The following is a 23,317-nucleotide window of genomic DNA, read 5'->3' on the forward strand; positions in this document are numbered from 1 at the left end:
ACTCCTGGTTCCTCCATGATATCCACATAATAGTTTGGTATACATTCATGTAAATTTTTATATGACCATTCTCAATCTCACCCTTAATCATCTATCCAGCCATTAGTCTGTCCATCCATGTATCATTTATCTCTTATAAGATTGTGATATCATTATCTTGTAATGAGACTTGTTGTTTTCTTGGAGTTTTTAAATTATATGCTTTTGTAGAAATTAACTTGTATCTGTTTCTTGATCTACAGTTCAGGGTGATGATGGTACTAGTGCTTTGTTTCTTCACATGTGGTTGTTCAATTGAAATTGCTTTTTCTGAAGCATGACACTGTGAACAATTTAGATCTGATTTGTGGTAATTGTTGGAATTTTCTATGGGTATGACTGGTTATTGTTTGCTGATTCCACTGAACATTAAATAATGGAGAAGATGTGAACAGAACTATCACAAATTTAGAAACAGAAGTTTAGAGCTCAATATGCTTTGGTGATTGTTTAGATTCAATAGTAGGTGAACCGTGAACTTCCAGATGTTCAAGCTGGTTTTAGAAAAGGCAGAGGAACCAGAGATCAAATTGCCAACATCCACTGGATTATTGAAAAAGCAAGAGAGTTCCAGAAAAACATTTCTTTTTGCTTTATTGACTATGCCAAAGCCTTTCACTGTGTGGATCACCACAAACTGTGGAAAATTCTGAAAGAGATGGGAATACCAGACCACCTGACCTGACTCTTGAGAAATCTGTATGCAGATGAGGAAGCAACAGTTAGAACTAGACATGGAAAAGCAGACTGGTTCCAAATAGGGAAAGGAGTACGTCAAGGCTGTATGTTGTCACCCTGCTTGTTTAACTTCTATGCAGAGTACATCATGAGAAATGTTGGACTAGATGAAGCACAAGCTGGAATCAAGATTGCCAGAAGAAATATCAATAACCTCAGATATGCAGATGACATCACTCTTATGGCAGAAAGCAAAGAGGAATTAAAAAGCCTCTTGATGAAAGTGAAAGAGGAGAGTGAAAAAGTTGGCTTAAAGCTCAACATTCTGAAAACTTAAATCTTGGCATCTGGTCCCATCATTTCATGGCAGATAGATGGGGAAGCAGTGGAACCAGTGAGAGACTTTATTTTTTTGAGCTCCCAAATCACTGCAGATGGTGACTGCAGCCATGAAATCAAAAGACGTTTACTGCTTGGAAGGAAACTTATGACCAACCTACACAGCATATTCAAAAACAGAGACATTACTTTGCCAACAGAGGTCCATCTAGTCAAGGCTATGGGTTTTCCAGTGGTCATGTATGGATTTGAGAGTTGGACTATAAAGAAAGCTGAGTGCTGAAGAATTGATGCTTTTGAACTGTGGTATTGGAGAGGACTCTTGAGAATCCCTTGGACTGCTGCAAGGAGATCCAACAAGTTTATCCTAAAGGAAATCAACTGTGAATATTTATTGGAAGGACTGTTGTTGAAGCTGAAACTCCAATACTTTGGCCACCTGATGTGAAGAGCTTACTCATTTGAAAAGACTCTGATGCTGGGAAAGATTGAAGGCAGGAGGAGAAGGGGACGACAGAGGATGAGATAATTGGATGGCATCACTGACTCAGTGGACATGAGTTTTAGTAAACTCAGGGAGTTGGTGATGGACAGGGAGGCCTGGCGTGCTGCAGTCCATGGAGTCGCAGAGTCAGGCACGACAGAGCGACTGAATTGAACTGATTGTTTAGAATTCAATGTAAAGATTTTCTTGGCAGTGAATCAACTATTAGAGAAAATTGTGATTTGTCTGTGGAAGTAGGCAAAAACTAATGGAATCTCTGCTTGTCGAAGTTATTTTCCCATCCTCGTTGCTATGACGCCTTTATGTCCACCTTCGTGCCTTCTCTGTCCTTCATATGATAAAGCTTGCCCTTGGTTTATTCTGTGTTTGGATGCTCTTTTTATTCTTCTGTCCATATGTTCCAGATCAAAAAGGAAATATTTTTTTCTCACTAACCAGAGTATCCTGGACTTTGGCAGCTTTAACTGCCCTTTTAAATACCAGGCATATGTGAACATGTTGGGTACCACTATCGATACAATTTATTGATGTCATTTGTGCTTATTTTTACCTATTATTATTCTCTCATTTTATCTAAGTGTCTTTAATTTTTAATTTTCCTCTTAGTCCTGGAATTCAATTCTTACTTTCTTCTCTCACTGCCTTTGGGAACATTGAGTTTTTGTTTAAATGCAGTCAGCACTGTATGAATGTGATCATATGAGCATAAAATACCATTTTTTTTCCTAAAGTTTATGTTAATCTGTGGAATTGTGTCCAAGCAGTGAATCTCCTTAAAGGAGGCCACATATAAAGCATTTTCACTAACTGCACAAGGAGCAGGCAGCTCAAAAGCTATGCCATCTAATCAGTCTTCCTTCTGGGAGGACTGTGCATGATAAAGTCCTGTCCACACTTCCCCTCTTCCAAATCCCCTACTGAATTTTAGACACTAGGAAGCCTCTCTTCACAGCTCTTGGGTGGGCTTTTTCTTTTCTTTAGTCTCAGGGATTTACTTAAATCTTGAGGATATCTGTATAGGTGATATTTTTCAAATGATAGAGAATTTCAGGTCTAGAAAAGAGTAGAGGATTTTGCCTCTGTGCTTAGATTTAGCACTTAGAATTTAGATATAATGAATTGCCATGAAACTGCAGGAGTAAAAATCTCCCTTCAAGATTGTGCATCTGCAATTTATTACTATTGTTTTTTACTTTGTGACTCAGGTTTTACTTTGTTTTGAGATTATGTTGCATATGCATACAAATTCATCATTATTATATGTTCTTGGTGGATTTTCCTTTTTGTTAGTGGACAATATATCTTTTTAGCCCTGTTAATATTTTTTAAAACTTTTTTTTTTCATAACATTATCATACTAGCTTTGTTTTTGGTTAGTATTTGTTTAGTGTTCCTCTTTCCATTCCCTTGCTCTCATTTTTAAAACAGCTGTTTTTCATGGTTTTATTTTGGGGATATCTCTTGAAGAAGAATAGTCTTGATTTCTTAATTTTTAGATAGCTTCAAGAACGCCTATCTTTGAATTAGGAACTTTATTGTCAACTTTATAAAGTATTGTGTTTGCAGGTATATTTATCTATATTTTCTGTTTTTAGTTTTCAATTACCATTCTTTTGTTTTGCTCCTTTTTTTCCCCCTTCCTGTGCTCTCCTGTATTGCTGAGGGTGTATTTTGTTTTACTTTTTCTCTGTTTATTTGAAAGCTATACATTGTAATGCTTCTTTAGGGATCACTTTACTTCTTAAATATACATAAATTATTATACATTTTTAAGTTTGAAGCTTATCTGTATTTATATACTTGTCCTGAGTATACCTAGTCATGTTACAAATGCTCAATGGGTGATTCTCATTGTTAATATTGACTAAAGTTTCAGTTTTACTTTTTTGTGATGGAATATATTTAGTTATTATTTTATAGAAATTGTTGATTAAATTTAAAGTATATTTTTCTCTTTGATTTCGTTGCATCTTTCTGGCATTTTTCTACATACAAAAGTATATCCTTAGATAATTGCCTCAATGATGGTCTAAGGGGAACTTTTTAAAAGTTTCATTGTTTGAATAATAATTTATCTGGGTATAAAATTCTAAATTAACATTTACTTTCTCCATAGTACTTGAAAGTTGTTATTCTATTGTCTTCTGCCTGGAGCACAGGAAAAAAGATATTTTTGAATAAATTAATGATGGCTATAGTTGAATAGAAATTTCTGTCATTCTACTGTTGTTCTTTTGTCAATACTCTGCCATTTCTTTTTCTTTCTAGTGACTTTTGATACTTCCTAATCTGTTGTTTGCCATTTTATTGTGCTATATCTAGATATAGATTTAGCTTTATCATGTATGTTGTGGGTGTGCATGCTTAGTCTCTCAGTCATGTCTGACTCTCTGCAATGCCTTGGACTGTAGCCCTTCAGGCTCCTCTGTCCATGGGATCTTCCAGGCAAGAATACTAGAGTGCATTGCCATTCCCTTCTTCAGGGAATCTTCCCGACAAAGGGATCAAACCTGTGTCTCCTGCACTGGCAGAAAGATACTTCATCACTGAACACCTGGGAAGCCCATCCAATATGATATTCTGACTAAATTACAGATCTGAGAAATTATATCATTTTTTCAAAATTCTTACTTTTATATCTCCAAAAACTTTTATGCTATCTTATTAATGATCTGTATATCCTTATCTATAAAATATATTTATAATCTTTTCTACAATTCATATCAGATATATGGTGAGTCCTCTCATTGTTTTATAATGTCTATTTATTTCAACAAAAATTTAAAATTTTCTTTCAGTACTTTCAGTTTGTAATATTTGTATCTTATGTTGTTTTTTTATTTCTATGGATTGTTTGCAAAAGGGTTTTTTGTTTTTTTAAGCATTCTTTCACAAGTGAAATTGAGTTTGAGGGAGGCAGTTGAGCCTCATTTAGCTTATAGTTTCAATTAATAATTCTGGGTGTGGACCCTGATTCTGTGCTGCTTAAGGGCTTAAGTCCCATCTGCTTCTAGACTTAGAGGCCATAGGTTTTCCCACTTGTTTCCAGATGGAGAGACTAGTAGGTTTATGACGTCTGCCTTCTTCCCTAGTATTTTTCCATTTCTTGCCTAAAGATGCTTACTACATTTAAAAAATTGCTATTATGGCTTTATGACTTTATATTTTTTTTTGTTGATCATTGTTACTATCTTTGAGCCAGCAAAGTTATGTCAGTTTTTCAGTATATGGAAATATCTTGATTGGAAATTGAGACTATATTTGGGGAATAATTATTGAGGAAAAGTGAAAAGGTAAACAGTGCTCAAAATCCTTCAAGCTAGGCTTCAACAATATGTGAACCGAGACTTCTAGATGTTTAAGCTGGATTTAGAAAAAGCAGAGGAACCAGAGATCATATTGCCAACATCTGCTGGATCATCAAAAAAGCAAGGGAATTTCAGAAAAAATCTACCTCTGCTTTATTGACTACGTTAAAGCCTTTGACTGTATGGATCACAACAAACTGTAGAAAATTCTTAAAGGGTTGGGAATACCAGACTACCTGACCTGCCTCCTGAGAAACCTGTATGCAGGTCAGGAAGCAACAGTTAACCTGGACATGGAACAACAAACTGGTTCAAAATTGGTAATGGAATACTTCAAGGCTGTATGTTGTCACTTTGCTTATTTAGCTTATATGCAGAGTACGTCATTCAGAATACCAGGCTGAATGAAGCACAAGCTAGAATCAAGATTGCTGGGAGAAATATCAGTAACCTCATGTATGCAGATGACACCACCCTAATGGCAGAAAGCAAAGAGGAACTAAAGAGCCTCTTGATGAGGATGAAAGTGGAGAGAGAAAAGACTGACTTAAAACTCAACATTCAAAACATAAGATCATGGCATTGGTCCCATCACTTCTTGGCAAATAGGGGAAAATGGAAACAATGACAGAGTATTTTCTTAGGCTCCAAAATCACTGCAGACAGTGGCTACAGCCATTAAATTAAAAGATGCTTGTTCCTTGGAGGGAAAGCTAACAAGCCTAGACAGTGTATTAAAAGAGTAGAAACATCACTTTGGTGACAAAGGTCCATATTTTCAAAGCTATGGCTTTTCCAATAGTCATGTATGGATGTGAGAGCTGGATCATAAAGAAGGCTGAGTGCTGAAGAATTGATGCTTTCAAACTGTAGTGCTGGAGAAAACTCTTGAGAGTCCCTTGGGCAACAGGGAGCTCAAACCAGTCAATCTTAAAAGAAATCAACCCTGAATATTCATTGGAAGGATTGAGGCTGAAGCTGAAGCTCCAGTCCTTTGGCAACCTGATGAAAGGAGCTGACTCATTGGAAAGACCCAGATGCTGGGAAAGATTGAGGGCAGGAAGAGAAAAGGGCCACAGAGGACTAGATGGTTGGATGACATCATTGACTCAGTGGACGTGAGTTTGAGCAAACTCTGGGAGATATTCAAGGACAACGAAGCCTGGTGTGCAGCAGTAGCACATGGGGTCACATAACATTGGACACGACTGAGCATTTGAACAACAGCAACGTTGATTATTTATATTGAATGTCTATTTTTTTCATTTATTCTTTAAATGAAGTCTTTTGAGAGTAGAAAAAGGCGCTACAAGTAGTAATATAGGACAATAACTAAACCGAAGTCTCTACAGATAAATTGAATTGCATAATCATTGTTCTATAAAAGACTGTTCACCTTTAATTTTTCTAGATAAATATTTGTGACTTAGTATCATAGATAATCTTCCATTGTTGTTTGTATTCAGAATTATAAGATGGCTTTTTCTACGAGAAAGACATGGTTAGACTATAATTATAAAAGCCAGAAGATTTTGAGCACTTGGACTGAATAACACTGAAGCTAATTTTATTCATTAATTTATTTCGCTAATGCTTACAATTCCCTCTTTAAAATATTTATAAAACTCAAACTAATGATAGTTGAGGCTGTTTTTTCAAAGGTACCCATATCACAATGTAAATAGTAGGAGCTGATTCAGGGGTAAAGTTGCACTGACTTATATGATACATATTGTGTGATGTGACTACCTCTTGAGTATTATAACATGACTATAATTGCCAGTGAATCTTGTTAATAGACATATAGAAAAGAAATTCTGAAGGAGTATGCCTTGGAAATGCTAAATGAACAATGAATGAACCAATATGCAGAACTTTAACTAAAACTAGTAGTATAAAATGATTATATTTTACAAATACGTTTTAGACTTGCTATGCCTTATAGAATTTACATATATATTACACATGCCTATTACTGATAAAATACAACAAACTGATCTCTAATTAACCTGCTGAATTTGAAAGTTGATGATTCTAGTGCCTGTTTGTATGTGTATTATCAGTCAGAACATTTTCATTCTGTATATTTATATCTAATATATGTCAGTACAAAAGCTGTGTGAATGAGTGTGTGTGTGTGTTAAGTTTCAAGAAAAGAAAACCATGATTAATTCACACTTCATATTTCTCTACTCATTAGGACATCTTCCCAAACCACCATAATTCTTGTTTTCTTTTTTTTTTTTTTTTTCCAAATAAGCTCCTATCATCATATTGGTCAGGGAGAAGAATAGCCATCTCATCTTTTGTTTGCTAGAGATTTTCAATTATTTAATAAGTGCAAGTAATTAAGACATTAAGAATTAAAGTGACTCCAAGGAGAGTTCTGCAGAGTGTTGCCTAGGTTTCTGAGTTTGAATTTCAGCAATAGTGAAAAGGTCCTGCTACTGGGTCTTTCCATTTTTAAAAAATAAAGATGCAGTGTAATCCATCTGAATTAAATAGAGGCTGAAAAATTATATAAACTTTGGTTAACTAAAAAGAGTTATAAAATCCAAAGAAAGTATTTAAATTTCTTATGAAAATTGGAATTATTAGTATCCCCAAATGACTCAGTATAAATGTGCATTTTTAACATGTAGTAAGTTAATGGTTGATAATGTGGTTCTAGTGTATAATCAAAGATTATTAGTGCACATGAGTGTGTGTGTGACAGAAAGAGCAAGAAGAGAAATAGGAGTAAATGTATCAGGGGTCAATACTTGTGAAAACTTATTTTTCAATAGCTAGGTTTTTTGTGTTAAATAATAAAATCACCACCATTGTTTCTGTGATCTTAGTGATGTTTTGCAGTCTCTCCTCAGGTGATAAGGCACATATCAGGAAGAAGTGGCTCAAACACATCTGCAAGAAGCTGTTTGGTGGGGTATCTAGATCTGTCTGGATAGCTGCTCTTATTTCTCAGATAATAAAAGGACATCTTTGAGGTTAAAACTCAGCCATTAATTTTTAAAGAAATTTCCACCTTCATCTGAACAAGTTCAAATATTATTGATTTATTTTTCTAATTTTGAAAATCAACTCCTCAGGTTTTCAAAGACGAGTTGAAAATTGGATACCGGTTCATATATAATTCATATAACCTCTCGACTGCTGTCAGATCTTGCTTCATAGTAGAAACATAGTTTAAACCCTTAAATTTGAAAAAGTGCAATATTTGTTTTGCAGTGTGTCTTTCCATATTACAGAAAATTTATACTGTATTCTACCCCTAAAAAAATAGTTTTAAGCAGTGTCTATAGTCAGTTTTATTTACAATAACATTTCAGTTTCTATAATTTTGAAGAAAATTGAGAAATCTAAAATTTTTGAAGATTTAAAATTCTAAGGCTTTTTGGGTTTTGTTTCTGATATTTTTGTGGTGAGAAAAGTGTCAGATAATACCACCAATTGTTTTTAAGAACTCAATTTAGAAATGCTTCTTTCATATAATTGTACTTACTGTTTTAGTTTTATGAATTATTTTATGTAGAATAAATATATACAACCCTTCTATTTTATTAGGGAAAGAGGTTTCTTGTGAAAGGGACAAGATAGAAAACCAACACTAGGTTATTTTTCTGGTTTAACCTGGATCCTAGCATAGCTAATGACAGAGAGTAAGTTTTCAGTAAATTCTAGTTTCCGAGTCACTGGAAAAGACTTTGATGCTGCAAAAGATTGAGAGAAGGAGGAAGGGAGGATGACAGAAGATGAGATAGTTGGGTAGCATCACTGACTCAGTGGCCATGCGTTTGAGCACACTCTGGGAGATAGTGAAGGACAGGGAAGCCTGGCGTGCTGCCGTTCATGGGGTCGCAGAGTTGGACACGACAGTGACTGAACAACTACAAGTACTTGTCGAATGAAAAATTGCACGGACTTTCTTGAATATAGGTCTTGATAATAACAATAAAAATAATAAAAGCTTTTTATTAGAAAATAAGCCAATTGTTAAAAATTAAATTAGTAAGTTTTCAAGTTTTGTTAGTTTTTTTTGGAAACATATAAAGCATATTATGGAAGGTAAATGTTGATGAAGCAGGGAAAAAACATACATAAAGACAGAGAAATGAAATAACATATCTTATTGGTGTAGACCGTTTTGTCATGATCAGAATTACTATTGTTTATATCCATCTCTGTGTGATCCATCTTTATTAGTGTGGATTATGTGGAGGTTGACTATGATTGACCATAAATGGTCTGTCCTTTCAAATCTTAATTCTAAATTTTCACTGGGTGCAATTATCTGCATTTATACATTTGCATCTACATAGACTAGTATTTCTCTAAGGCATGGATCAGGAAGCTTTTTTTGTGTAAAGGGCCAGGTAATAAATGTTTTAGGCTTTTTGGCCATATTGTCCTGTTGCAATGTAGGAGGCATTGTAGGCATTGTAGGAGAAAGCAGATGTAGGCAGTGGGTAAAAGAATGGAGTGGCTGTCTCCTAGCTCAGCTGTAGGAAAACAGGAAGTAAATTTGCTGACCTCAAACCCTCCCCCTCTCATACCCCCAGAAGCCATGAGCCTTTCACAAGTGATAAACTGAACCTTCTCTAGCCTCACCCACCTGCCTTACTGTTCTGTTGTAATGCCGTTTCTGCAAGTTCCTGTTTGAGGGTGACTGCCTCTTTGCCTCTTATTCTTTATAGATCTTTTCCTAGGAAGACCCTGGCGGTACTTCCATGTCTCTTTGAGGATTCAGACTTGGAAAGATGAGTAAAGCTTCTGCCTTCCTTTCTGTCCCCTCACAGGTAGAGGCAGCGATGCGCAGAGCAGCCGCCATCCAGAACCAGTCCTTCCTAGAGCTGGACATGTGCTGGGAGACATTAGCCCCTTAAGCTTTCATGTGTGGGATGAGTTCTGTGGCTGTTAGTGGTGTCTGGTAGGGCAGGTCAACACTGGGCAGGACTTTGCGCCCACAGAACTAGACCCTTCCTCCCCTCTTGTGTTTAGAGGGCTCTGTTGCTTTATTTGGATTGGAATCTTGCCTGCTTAGCTGGACCTGGTGATCCATTCTTCTCAAGGAATCTGACTTATCTTCTTTATTCCTTCATTGTGGCCAAAGTGCTGCTTAATGGGCAGCTAGATGACTGCCTTTGTTCTTTTAAACACTGGTGGCATCGTGGTCTCCTGCGGCTTTGCCTGTTCTGTCACTTGACCTTTCAGGGCTCTCAGTACCTGCCCAAACCCAGCCTCCTTGAGTTCTCTCGTTGGTTCCCATGCTCTTTGTTTCTTGACCTTTAAGGGCACCACCTGCTGCTGAAGATTCATGCCTCACTGTTGGCCCAGCATGAGTTATGTCAAAGTAGATACTATGTTCCTAATTTTCAGTGTCAGTTCAGTTCAGTTCATTTCATTTGTTCAGTCATGTGTGACTCTTTGCAACCCCATGAATTGCAGCATGCCAGGCCTCCCTATCCATCACCAACTCCTGGAGTTCACCCAAACTCATGTGCAAGTCAGTGATGCCATCTCATCCAGCCATCTCATCCTCTGTCGTCCCTCTCTCCTCCTGCCCCCAATCTCTCCCAGCATCAGAGTCTTTCCCAATGAGTCAACTCTTCCCATGAGGTGGCCAAAGTATTGGAGTTTCAGCCTCAGCATCAGTCCTTCCAATGAACACCCAGGACTGGTCTCCTTTAGGATGGACTGGTTGGATCTCCTTGCAGTCCAAGAGACTCTCAAGAGTCTTCTCCAACACCACAGTTCAAAAGCATCAATTTTTCAGTGCTCAGCTTTCTTCACAGTCCAACTCTCACATCCATACATGACCACTGGAAAAACCATAGCCTTGACTAGATGGACCTTTGTTGGCAAAGTAATGTCTCTGCTTTTTAATATGCTGTCTAGGTTGGTCATAACTTTCCTTCCAAGGAGTAATGTAGTGATGTGTAATTTGATCTTTTGTTTAAATCCCTACATTTTATAGTTTTTATTAGTTAAATACAAATGAAACAGTAATATTGATTTTAAGATCTATTATTCAGAGAACCTTCAATTTTGTGCTCAAAGATATTACAGATAAATTAAAACCAGTGAAAAGATCAGTGGGATCCCATATTAGTCATGATACATTGGCAACAACATAGGAAGGAATTTGAGTTTCACTGGAGATTAAAAAAAAAAATAAAAGGAAGAAAAGGCTAAAAGTATTGGTTTACCTCAGTGATTAAAAAAAAATGCTAGAAGATTTTTTGGCTTCTAAATTGTCTTTTACAATTCTAGAGTCAAAATTCTTGATACGGTTCAGTAAGTGAGCATGTACAAGAGACTAGTGATTATTATTGCTTCTACTTGGAGGGTAATTGTTTTATAATATTGTGTTGGTTTCTGCCGTAAATCAACATGCATCAGTCATAGGTATACATATATACAGTCCCTTTTGAACCTCCCACCCCATCTTACCTCTCTAGGTTGTCATAGAGCACTGGGTTTGAGTTCCCTGTGTCATACAGCAAATTCCCACTGGCTCTCTGTTTTACATATGGTAATTTATATGTTTCAATGCTGCCCTTTTATTTCAGCAAAATTCTGGAAATGATATTGAGTAATAGTAATTCTTTTCTTACAGATCAGTCTATAGAGTCTCTTTCATATGTACATGGCCTAGACAGAGGAAAAACTAGATGCTTGAAGACCAGATTTGAGGCCACTGCAGTCATCCAGATGACAGGTTGAGGGATTCGGGAGATCTGAAATGGAAAAAATTCCTAGAGACTACAAACTAGTTAATGTCACTTCCATATGGGTTGAGCTTGTAGACTTTTAATAAAGATCAAGATTATATAGATAATCAATGTAACCTTTGGGATAAAGCGTAGGTTAGGTAGAGGTTTTGAGAAGGTGATATTAGAGGAGAAGTTAAGAGCAATACCTAGGAATCAGACTTCGTGATATTACAGCCCAGTTCTACACTTAATAGTGGAAATTATTTTATCTTTTTATGCCTAGTTTTCTCATCCCTAAACTAGTGCTGTTAAGAGTAGCCAGTTTCCTAGGGTTTAAAGATTTAGTGAGATAATATAGGTAAATGACAACATTTACAAGATGCTATTTTTTAAAAATGAAAACTTTTCAAAGTTGTTATTATTATATGGAGTCGCATAGGAACAAATTTTAATCCTTGCTCCTGTATGACTATTGGCAAATCAGTTAAATTACCTTTGTTTAACTATCTTTATATTTATTATGGGAGAAATTTACATATTTCATAGAATGGCTTTAGAGCTTTATTTAGATAAATATAGGTAGTAATCTTTTAACACTTATTAAATGCTTAATAAATGATAGCATCCATTAGCATTCTCCAAAGAGATAAAGTACCTGGTTTAAATAATCTGCTTTTAGGGAGAAAATGAAATACATAGAGACATAAAATCTATCTCCTATAGATCATTTATTTAAAATTAGCTTCTAGTTTTTAAAACTTTAATATGTAGCCACTAATTAAATCCAGTTCAGTTGTTTGTATGGAGAAATAGGTGAGAAACATCAGATAATTGTATATGTAGAAGACCTAATATTGATGAATTTTAAAATCTTGAGGATGGATTGTCTTGATAAATCCACAGGCTTACAGAAAACATTAGAACATTACAGGTAAATAATTTTGACTTATAAAAATGATACTGGATGTTTATGCAAGAGTTTCATGTGTTATCAACTTCAAACAAAAACTTGGAGATTTAATTCTGTTCAACAAATAGAGGACCACTTGAGTGTAAGAAATTTTTCTACTCAATAATTTCCAAACTGTTGTGGTTGTTCAGTTACTAAGTCATGTCTGACTCTTTGTGACCCCATGGACTGCAGTAGGCCAGGCCACTATCTCCTAGAGTTTGTTCAAACTCATGTCCATTGAGTCAATGATACTATCTTACCTCTCAAAGTATCTTTCACTTATTTGTCCAAATCTAAAAAGCATTTTAAGCAACAGCCTCTCCTAGTTTGTGCAGTGGTGACAATTAATTCTAGTATACTGTAATTCAGTGATGGGGTTCACTTTTATACCATCCAAACTTTTCAAAATTTTAAAACTTGAGTTTGTTTTCCCCATTTGATTATGGGAGAAATTTATCATTTTTATAAGCCAAAATTATGTTTCCCAGTATAAATAATATCTACCATAAGAGTCTTATTCTGTATTAGCAAGTCCATTCCCAGTCTAGAGCCCATACCTATTGAGTAAATACTACAAAACATTTACAGATACTAAAGAGGAATCTAAAAAATTGGCAATGTAACTCCTCATGAGAGAGCTGAAATTCTAGCTGAGAAATTAATTGGACAAATGATCATTTTCCCCCATTTTTTTAGTTTTAGAAAAAGTTAGCCTTTTTAATATGGAAGGAAAAGTCACAAAAATCAATTAATAAAAAGTCCTGAAAACATCCAGTCTTGCTTGAATTATTAACTTAATTCTGTGAGACCTGTGTATGCTCATGGCTGATTTTACATTGCATATGTGGTCATATGTCTTGTAACACTATTCCCATTGCATATTGGTAGAATTAAATACTTGGTCTTTTCAAAAGACAGCATTTTCCCCACCAATTTTCTGTCTTATTTGTTTGAGACCTGACATTGTTGTCGAATATATACCTGCATGTAAATCTGCATGATACCAACTACATGAAGGTTAATAAGGAGTATTTTTGGAAATGAATGATGAAATGATATCAAAGAATTCTGAAGGGCTGTTTTTGAGATCAACTTCGAACTCTAACAAACACTCCTAACCCTAAAGGACAAAATACCTGATTTGACAGAGAAAGAACTCAGACTGCGAAGGAATAAACAAGAACTCTCCAAGGAAGGTGGATCAGGTTGGCCAGAGATGGGAACATGCCTGTTGAATGAAAAAAGTACAATAGGAAGGTGAGAAAGAGGGAGAAAAGGAGAGTGGAAAATCTCAATTCATTCAAAAAGGGCCTGTATGAGAACTTTCTAATCCTATCATCTGACTGAAAATGAAGCAGGCTGCCTTGAAAAATCGTGAGTGTGGTACTGGCGGAGATACTCAGGTTGAGACTGTCTCCTCATTGGATGTTGAGGGAATCCATACACAAGTTAGAAGTTAGACTTCTAGAAGGAGCCTTTAGAGATGTGAGCCACCTCTGCAACATGGTGATTATAGCAGTTATATTGCTGATTAGCCAGCAAATAGAGTATATCAAAGACATGACAGTATTATTGATTGCTCTGTAATTGTAAATGAACCCCTCTATTAACTACAAAGAGTTTTTTTTTAAAACAAAGAGTTTTTTTTTAAACACACTACTGAAGCAATACATTTTTTAAGGTTTATGTTTTTTATTATATATATATTATACATTATACGTCTAAAACTTTGCAAATCCCATTGTTTAAAATTACAGTATAGTTGATTTGCAATGGTGTGTTAGTTTCAGGGACACAGCAAAGTAAATCAGTTATACATACATATAATCTTTTCTATTATAGGTTGTTATAAGATATTGAGTATAGTTCCCTGGATACTACAGTAGGATCTTGTTGTTCATCTGTTTTGTATATAGTGGTGTATCTCTGTTGATCCTAAGCAGCTAACTTATCCCTTCACTCCCTTCCCTTTGGTAACCATAAGTTTGTTTTCTGTGTCTGTGATTCTGTGTCTATTTTGTAAGGAAGTTCATTTGTCCTATTTTTTTAGGTTCCACATATAAGTGATATCATATAATATTTGTTTTTCTCTGACTTAATGTGATATCTCTAGGTCCATCCATGTTTCATTCTTTTTATGGCTGAGTAATATCCCATTGTATATATATATACCACATCTTTATCCACTCACCTGTTGATGGACATTTAGGGTGCTTCCATGTTTTGGCTATTAAAATAGTGTTGCTACGAATTTTGGAGTACATTATCTTTTTGAGCAATGCATTCTTTCATTGGAAGCTTATGTCACATTCTGTAATTTCCTAAATTGCATTTAAGAAAAATCTGCCCTCTACCAGCATAAATAACAAAAAAAATCTAAAACTGTGTTAGACTGAGATTTTAGTATATAGATACCTTTATTTGGATCAAAATTCTTAAACAAAACAGAACAATTAAAGCTTATATGTTTGGCTGATAATTTTTTAAAGGCTTAGATTTTGTCATACCCTATGCCTTTCAAAAAGTTCAGATATACCCCAAGTTAATAAATGTCTCTTAAGTGTTTTCATCCTCTAAAAGTCTAGTTTGATGAGTTTCATTTCTTCTTATGCTGATCTATCAGCATGTTAATCTTCTGCAAAGTGAAATGAAAGCAGTATGACAGTGAAGTATGTGGTAACTGGAAGCCCTTAAAATTGTACTTTATGTTGGTTCTTAGCAAGTTGAAAAAAATACAGTGACTTTGTGAGACTCTTTTCTTACTATATAGTTTATATAATGAAATCAAACAAAATTCTAAAGTTTTATTCCTAATGCTGCTTGATTATTTTTCATAATGAATTTTTTTGCTGCTGAAATGCAAAAATCAATACATTCCCCCTCGTTGTTTATTTTGAAGGGAAAATTTCAGATTTCAAATTCTGAGATTCCTTTGTATACTTCTCCTTTAAAACAAATAGATTCTGTGACTTAAAAATTTTCACCAAACACATTTTTATGACTGACAAAATAATGGCCCTAAATTCCCAGTGGATATTAAAAACTCTGTGAAAATAACAGAAATCTTGGGATAATGTTACTTTGAAGAAGGATAATGCATAGGTGTGATCAGCATCATTTATTGTTGGCAGAATGGCAGAACCCTATAAATAATTTATCTTCTTAAGGCCTGACCGATACTTAGCGAATCCCTGTGTCATCATCAGCATTATTTAAAAGATGGCATAGAAGGTAACATCTGGGAGCCAATTCATGATTTAATTAAATTATCCTGTAATGAAATCTTCTGTAATGAGATTAATTTTAATTATTAATCAGGAGTTGACATGGGCACAAGGCATCATGAATAATAAATGAAAGACTTTGTCTGTTCCATTTCTAAGAAAGGACCTACTTTACAGTGTTTTTTTATACAGCCCTGCTGAGTCCTTGCAATGTAATCATCCAAGAAGCAGGCTTGATTTTTATTTTAGAAACTAGAGAGAGGGTAATTGGTCAGTATTTTCAGATTTGAATTCCAAGTTTATGCATTTTCAGTGTACACATTGATGTTTTTTAGTTTAAGCAATTTTTAGTCTTTAGAACATGTTGAATATGTCAAAGATAGAAGATACCTTAAAAAATAATATGAGTTAAATTCATAATTCATAATAATAATCCAGGTATAAAAATGTCACCTTGTCCCCCAGCTTTATTGAGATATAATTAACGTATAAAGCTGTGTAAGCTTAAAGTGTACAGTGTGCTAATTTGATACATATATATATATGGACACGTAGCACACACACACATATATATTATATATATATGTCTATAGTGAAGTGTTTACTGGAGTAAGGTTAGTTAACACATTGATAACCTCACATAATTAGGTTTTTATGTGTTTGTGGTGAGAACTTTTAAGAGTTACTTTCTTGAAACTTTCAAGTGTATAATAAACCTATTATAAACTGTAGTCACCATGCTGTATACTAGATCCCTAGAAGTTAATTATCTTATAACAGAAAGTATGTACCTTTGGAAAATGTCACCTTTAATGGTTTAAAGTAGTTAATTGCAGTCACACTTTGCTGTCAGCTCTAGGTATAAAACTGTGGTCTCTTAAGAACGATACATCAGTTCCTGTCCCAGTTGGGTAGTTGTATAATGGCCTCCGGTCAGGCTTATAGGACTGATCAGACTTATAGGTTGATCAGTAGACTGGATCAGAATTCACTGGGGACTCAGCAGTGCCCTGGGAGTACTCGGCATTTGCATGATCACCATACAGAGCCTTCCCTGAGATTCTGGCCACATTTGCTGAGGTCTTATGACTACCCTTTACCTTGGTTTCCTGAATGGAAAGTTAGAAAGTTAAGTGGCTCAGTTGTGTCTGACTGTTTGCGACCCTGTGGACTGTAGCCATATGAGAACTATAGAGTATTATCAATTATGTAATCTGATTAAGTAGTTTCATACAGGTCCATTTTGAATGTTATTACTACGTAGTGACAAAAATTTTGCAGATAATAAAATTATCTTGCCTTCTGAAAAAACTTCTTTATGATTAGGAACTTTTCTGGTAGGGCATACACACACACACACACACACACACACACACACACACACACACACACACACACACACACACACACACACACACAAAGTAACTCTTTTAATTGGTAAAATTCCACTGCTCTCAGCTATCTCTCAATCTTGACCACTTAGTATAATTACAGAGATAGAACAGAAGAAACATTGAGCCTCTGTGTGTACAGTTCTCTAACCCATTTTACTGTTTTGCTCAGTGATAATGGACCAGTCTTTGGGAAGGATATCTTATACTCCACCTTATAGATTTTGGCTTATAATATGACCGAAATTTGAATTAGCAGATACACATGCTAAAAGCAAAGCATCTTTTTTTATTCTGGTTTTACAAGCATAAATTGTCCGTGATAGGCCTCAAAGGCATATAGGGACAGACTCCACATAACTATTTCCTCATGCTCCTTTTGTCTAAGAGAAGAGATTCAAACCTTCAGTGTTTTGCAATCAGAGATTTAAAATAGTCCAGCCTGGACTGGAACATTTCTTTCAACATGATCTGTGTGCTTGCAAGTTGGTAGGAATAGTAAGACTTTCAGAGCAGGATTTTTTTTGTCCTTAAGTGGTATCTGGAAATTGTATTAGTAATTGCGATTAGCAGGCTCTGCTACCATGTGTCTAGTTGGCATGTGTCACCAGAGCTGAACATTTTAGCACAAACTGGAGGTAGTATTGTGTTTCAGTAGTTTTCCTACATGAGTGTGCCTTTGCCAATCTATCTATTTGATCACTCTTAGCCAGGAAAAAAAAAAAAACAAACAAACACCCTAGTGACCTCTACCAAACTCTTTATAAAATAGTCTTATTTTATTAAGGTTCATTTTATTAAAGCTCTATTATTAGTCTGGAGGTTGATAAGTATTAGCATAAATATTAGGAATAGTATCTTTGTAAATGATAATTTAGCATCCATTTATCTTTTGTTGAGAATTTGCTTTCACTACTGAAATTTCAAAATCCAGTTGGTAACAACTACTTACAGACAAAGCCAATAAATAATAGTTTTTAACTGATTGTAGAGTAAGAAAGTTGTCAGAGTTCTGATGGATCATCTTATGTCACTATTGGTATGATACAATATGTTTGTTATAAGAGAATTCTTTATTCTACAGAAGAAAGGAAAGTTATATGACCAATGACATGTTAAAGGCCTTTCTGCATTTCTGTCTTTTTTAGGATAGTTCATTGATCCAGATCACTAAAAATACTTCTCATTAAAAAGAAAAACTATAGCGGTGGTTCATCAGTTTTGCCTTTGTTATACTTAGGGCTTTGCTTTTCCTTTTTAACTAATTGTAGATGGACTCAATGATAAGTCCTGGGGACCTTGATTGATAGTTTATACATTTTTACAGACACTTACATTCTGTCTCTAGATAGTTCAAGAGGTAGATAAAAATAAAAAGTGACACTATGCAGTAGATTTACTTATTCCAGTAGTCATGTATGGATGTCAGAGTTGGACCATAAAGAAAGCTGAGTGTTGAAGAATTGAAGTTTTTGAATTGTGGTGTTGGAGAAGACTCTTGAAAGTCCCTTGGACTGCATGGAATTCAAATTAGTTGATCCTACCTCATGCGAAGAGTTGACTCATTGGAAAAGACTCTGATGCTGGGAGGGATTGGGGGCAGAAGGAAAAGGAGACAACAGAGGATGAGATGGCTGGATGGCATCACCAACTCAATGGATGTGAGTTTGAGTGAACTCCGGGAGATGGTGATAGATAGGGAGACCTGGTGTGCTTCGATTCATGGGGTTGCAAAGAGTTGGACACGACTGAACAACTGGACTGAACTGAACTGAAAGGAAATCAACCCTGAGTATTCATGAGAAGGACTGATGCTAAAGCTAAAACTGCAATACTTTGACTACCTGATATGAAGAACCAACTCATTGGAAAAGACCCTGATAGCTGGGAAAGACTGAAGGCAAAAGGAGAAGGGGTCAGCAGAGGATGAGATGGTTAGATAGTATCACTGACAATGGACATGGATTTGAGCAAACTACAAGAGACAGTGGAGGACAGGAGAGCCTGGCATGCTGTAGTACATAGAGTTGGAGTTGGACATGACTTACTGACTGAACAACAACAATTCACTCACTCAACAGGTGTTTATGGAGCATTTACTATGTTGCAGGCACTGCGTCTGGTAAAACAATGGATTCTGTTCTTGCCCTCGTGTTGCTTGCACTCAAGTTAGTAAAAGAGGGTTAAAGCAAATAACCATGAAATAAATGTAAAATCCAACCATCTTAAGTACTGCAAAGTTAGATTAAATAGTTAAGAGGTTTCTCAGAGGAAGAGATTGATTGAAGACTAAAACTGATGAATAGGAATTAAGTAGGAAGAAGTGGATGTAGAACATTCTAGTGGGGGAACAGTTTGCACAGTGTGGGAGGAGATGCATGGTGCATTGTAGATGGAACCCAGAGAGCAAAGTAAGCTTCAAGTGCAGACAAAAAGCTGACCAGGTGAGTAGGGGCCATTTTTGTCTTTATTCTAAGCCCTCATAGTGCTAAACATGTGTGTATATGTGTGTGTGTCTGTGTGAGAGAGAGAAGAGAAAAAGATTTGCTCTTAGAAAAGATGATTTCAGCTGTACTATGAAACGTAGGTTATAGACATTAATAGAGGATTCAAAGTAACAAAGACTTGAAAATCCATAGTGATTCTCTGGATTCTCTGAATCTGTAGTGATTCTCTGGGGTAGGGTTGAAGTGGAGAAAAACTCTTCTTCACAGGATGCCAGCTATTGTAAGTAGAGGAATGACAGAAAGTCACCATTTTTGCAATTTCTAATATAATATCTGATAGGTGTATCATTGCTGCTCCTGCTGCGTCGCTTCAGTTGCATCCGACTCTGTGCGACCCCATAGACGGCAGCCCACCAGGCTCCTCCGTCCAGGGGTTTTCCAGGCAAGAGTACTGGAGTGGGGTGCCATCACCTTCTCCAAGGTGTATCATTAATAGAAGCTAAAATCACTAAATGAATGCCTGTTGGAGATTAGTATATTCATATGATGCAAAGTATCAGTTTAGAGACTTGAGTACTAATTACTGAAGAAAAATTATAATTTTCCAATGTAGGGTCACCACTTGATCACTTGGTTTGATTTTAGAGGTAATAGATTTGTGATATTTTCAGAAATTTAAATGGAGATGTATCATTTGATTATATAGGGTAGTTAGAAAGTTTGGCTGGAAAACCAGATTTTTAGAAATTACTATAGTGCATTTCTTTTGCACAAAATAGCACTCATTTGACATACTTCTCTATTTGTTCTTGCTTAACCTGGTTTTCAGACAACTAAATGATGAATTCTTTTTTAGTGGTAAAATTTTAAACATCATTTTTCTCCACTGTTTACTCTCTATACAGCTATACTATGTAAAAATAATATATAAGCTATTGTTTCATAATTTCTTCAAATATAAAAGTTAACATTAATTCTTCATAGATTAGAAAAAGTCAGATACTTTAGGGCTGACTTTGTGGGCTGATCTGTCTAATCGTTAGCCCTCAAAAATTACCAAATTATTACTACCACAAATAATGCTAATTTTTCCAGTTCCAGTTCAGTCGCTCAGTTGTGTCTGACTCTTTGCGACCCCATGGACTGCAGCATGTCAGGCTTCCCTGTCCATCACTAACTCCCAGAGCCTACTAAACTCATATCCATCCTGTTGGTGATGCCGTCCAACCATCTTATCCTCTGTTTTCCCCATCTCCTCCCACCTCTAATCCTTCCCAGCATCAGGGTCTTTTTCAGTGAGTCGGTTCTTTGTAACAGGTGGCACAAGATTTGGAGTTTCAGCTTCAGCATCAGTCCTTCCAATGAACATTCAGGACTGATTTCTTTTAGGATGGACTGGTTGGATCTCCTTCCAGTCCAAGGGACTCTGAAGAGTCTTCTCCAACACCACAGTTCAAATGCATCAGTTCTTCAGCTCTCAGCTTTCTTTATAGTCCAACTCTCACATCCATACATGACCACTGGAAAAACCATAGCTTTGACTAGATGGACCTTTGTTGGTAAAGTAATGTCTGTGCTTTTTAATAAGCAGTCTAGGTTGGTCATAGCTTTTCTTCCAAAGAACAAGCATCTTTTTATTTCATGGCTGCAGTCACCATCAGCAGTGATTTTGGAGCCACCCAAAATAGAGTCTGTCACTGTTTCCATTGTTTCCCCATATATTTGCCATGAAGTGATTGGACCAAATGCCATGATCTTAGTTTTCTGAATGTTGAGTTTTAAGCCAGCTTTTTCATGCTCCTCTTTCACTTTCATCAAGAGGCTCTTAGTTCTTCTTTGCTTTCTTCCATAAGGGTGGTGTCATTTGCATATCTGAGGTTATTGATATTTCTTCTGGCAGTCCTGATTCTAGCTTGTGCTTCATCCATCTTAGCATTTTGCATGATGTACTCTGCATATAAGTTAAATAAGCAGGGTGACAATATACAGCCTTGACGTACTCCTTTTCCTATTTGGCACCAGGCTGTTGTTCCATGTCCAGTTCTAACTGTTGCTTCTTGCCCTGCATACAGATTTCTCAGGAGGCAGATTAGGTGGTCTGGTATTCCCATTTCTTGAAGAATTTTCCACAGTTTGTTGTGATCCACACAAAAGGCTTTGGCATAGTCAATAAAGCAAAAGTAGATGTTTTTCTGGAACTCTATTGCTTTTTCCATGATCCAGCAGATGTTGGCAATTTCATCTCTGGTTCCTCTGCCTTTTCTAAATCCAGCCTGAACATCTGGAAGTTCACAGTTCACATACTGTTGAAGGCTGGCCTGGAGAATTTTGAGCATTACTTTGCTAGCTTGTGACATGAGTGCAATTGTGCAAAGTTTGAACATTCTTTGGCATTGCCTTTCTTTGCGATTGGAATGAAAACTGACCTTTTCCAGTCCTGTGGCCACTGCTGAGTTTTCCAAATTTGTTGGCACGTTGAATGCAGCACTTTCACAGCATCATCTTTTAGGCTTTGATATAGCTCAACTGGAATTCCATCACCTCCACTAGTTTTGTTCATAGTCATGCTTCCTAAGACCCACTTGACTTCGCATTCCAGGATGTCTGGCTCTAGGTGAGTGATCACACCATCGTGATTATCTGGGTTCTTAAGATCTTTTTTTGTGCTGTTCTTCTGTGTATTCTTGCCACCTTTTCTTAATATCTTCTGCTTCTGTTAGGTCCATATCATTTCTGTCCTTTATTGTGCCCATCTTTGCATGAAATGTTCCTTTTGTATCTCTAATTTTCTTGAAGAGATCTCTAGTCTTTCCCATTCTGTTGTTTCCCTCTATTTCTTTGCATTGATCACTGAGTAAGGCTTTCTTATCTCTTCTTGCTATTCTTTGGAACTCTGCATTCAAGTGGGTTTATCTTTCCTTTTCTCCTTTGCCTTTAGCTTCTCTTCTTTTCTCAGCTATTTGTGCATTTCTTTTTCCTTGGGGATGGTTTGAATTGCTGCCTCCCCTACAGTGTCATGAACCTTCGTCCATAATTCTTCAGGCACTCTGTCTATCAGATCTAATCCCTTAAATCTATTAGTCACTTCCATATAATCTTAAGGGATTTGATTTAGGTCATACCTGAATGGTCTAGTGGTTTTCCCTACTTTCTTCAATTTAAGTTGAATTTGGCATTAAGGAGTTCGTTATCTGAGCCACAATCAGCTCCCAGTCTTGTTTTTGCTCACCGTACAGAGCTTCCCTGTCTTTGGCTGGAAAGAATATAATCGATCTGATTTCTATATTGACCATCTGGTGATGTCCATGTGCAGAGTCTTCTCTTGTGTTGTTGGACGAGGGTGTTTGCTATGACCACTGTGTTATCTTGGCAAAACTCTGTTAGGCTTTACCCTGTTTGTTTTGTACTCCAAGGCCAAATTTGCCTGTTACTCCAGGTAGCTCTGGACTTCCTACTTTTGCATCCCAGTCCCCTATAATGAAAAGGACATCTTTTTGGGGTGTTAGTTCTAGAAAGTCTTGTAGGTCTTCATAGAACCATTCAACTTCAGCTTCTTCAGCATTACTGGTCGGGGGATAGACTTGGATTGCTTTGATATTGAATGGTTTGCCTTGGTAATAAATAGATATCATTCTGTCATTGAGATTGCCTCCAAGTTCTGCATTTTGGACTCTTTCGTTGACTATGATGGCTACTCCATTTCTTCTAAGGGGTTCTTGCC

General features: G+C 36.2%; 1 protein-coding gene across 37 annotated transcripts in view; it reads left to right on the plus strand.

Annotated features, from left to right (window-relative positions):
• Window positions 1-23,317, plus strand: part of EYA4 (EYA transcriptional coactivator and phosphatase 4) — a 365,637-nt gene that overhangs the window by 138,215 nt on the left and 204,105 nt on the right. The gene's annotated exons all lie outside the window — the stretch shown is intronic.

This window comes from Ovis aries, chromosome 8 (genome assembly GCF_016772045.2).
Source record: "Ovis aries strain OAR_USU_Benz2616 breed Rambouillet chromosome 8, ARS-UI_Ramb_v3.0, whole genome shotgun sequence".
Taxonomy (NCBI): Eukaryota; Metazoa; Chordata; class Mammalia; order Artiodactyla; family Bovidae; genus Ovis; species Ovis aries.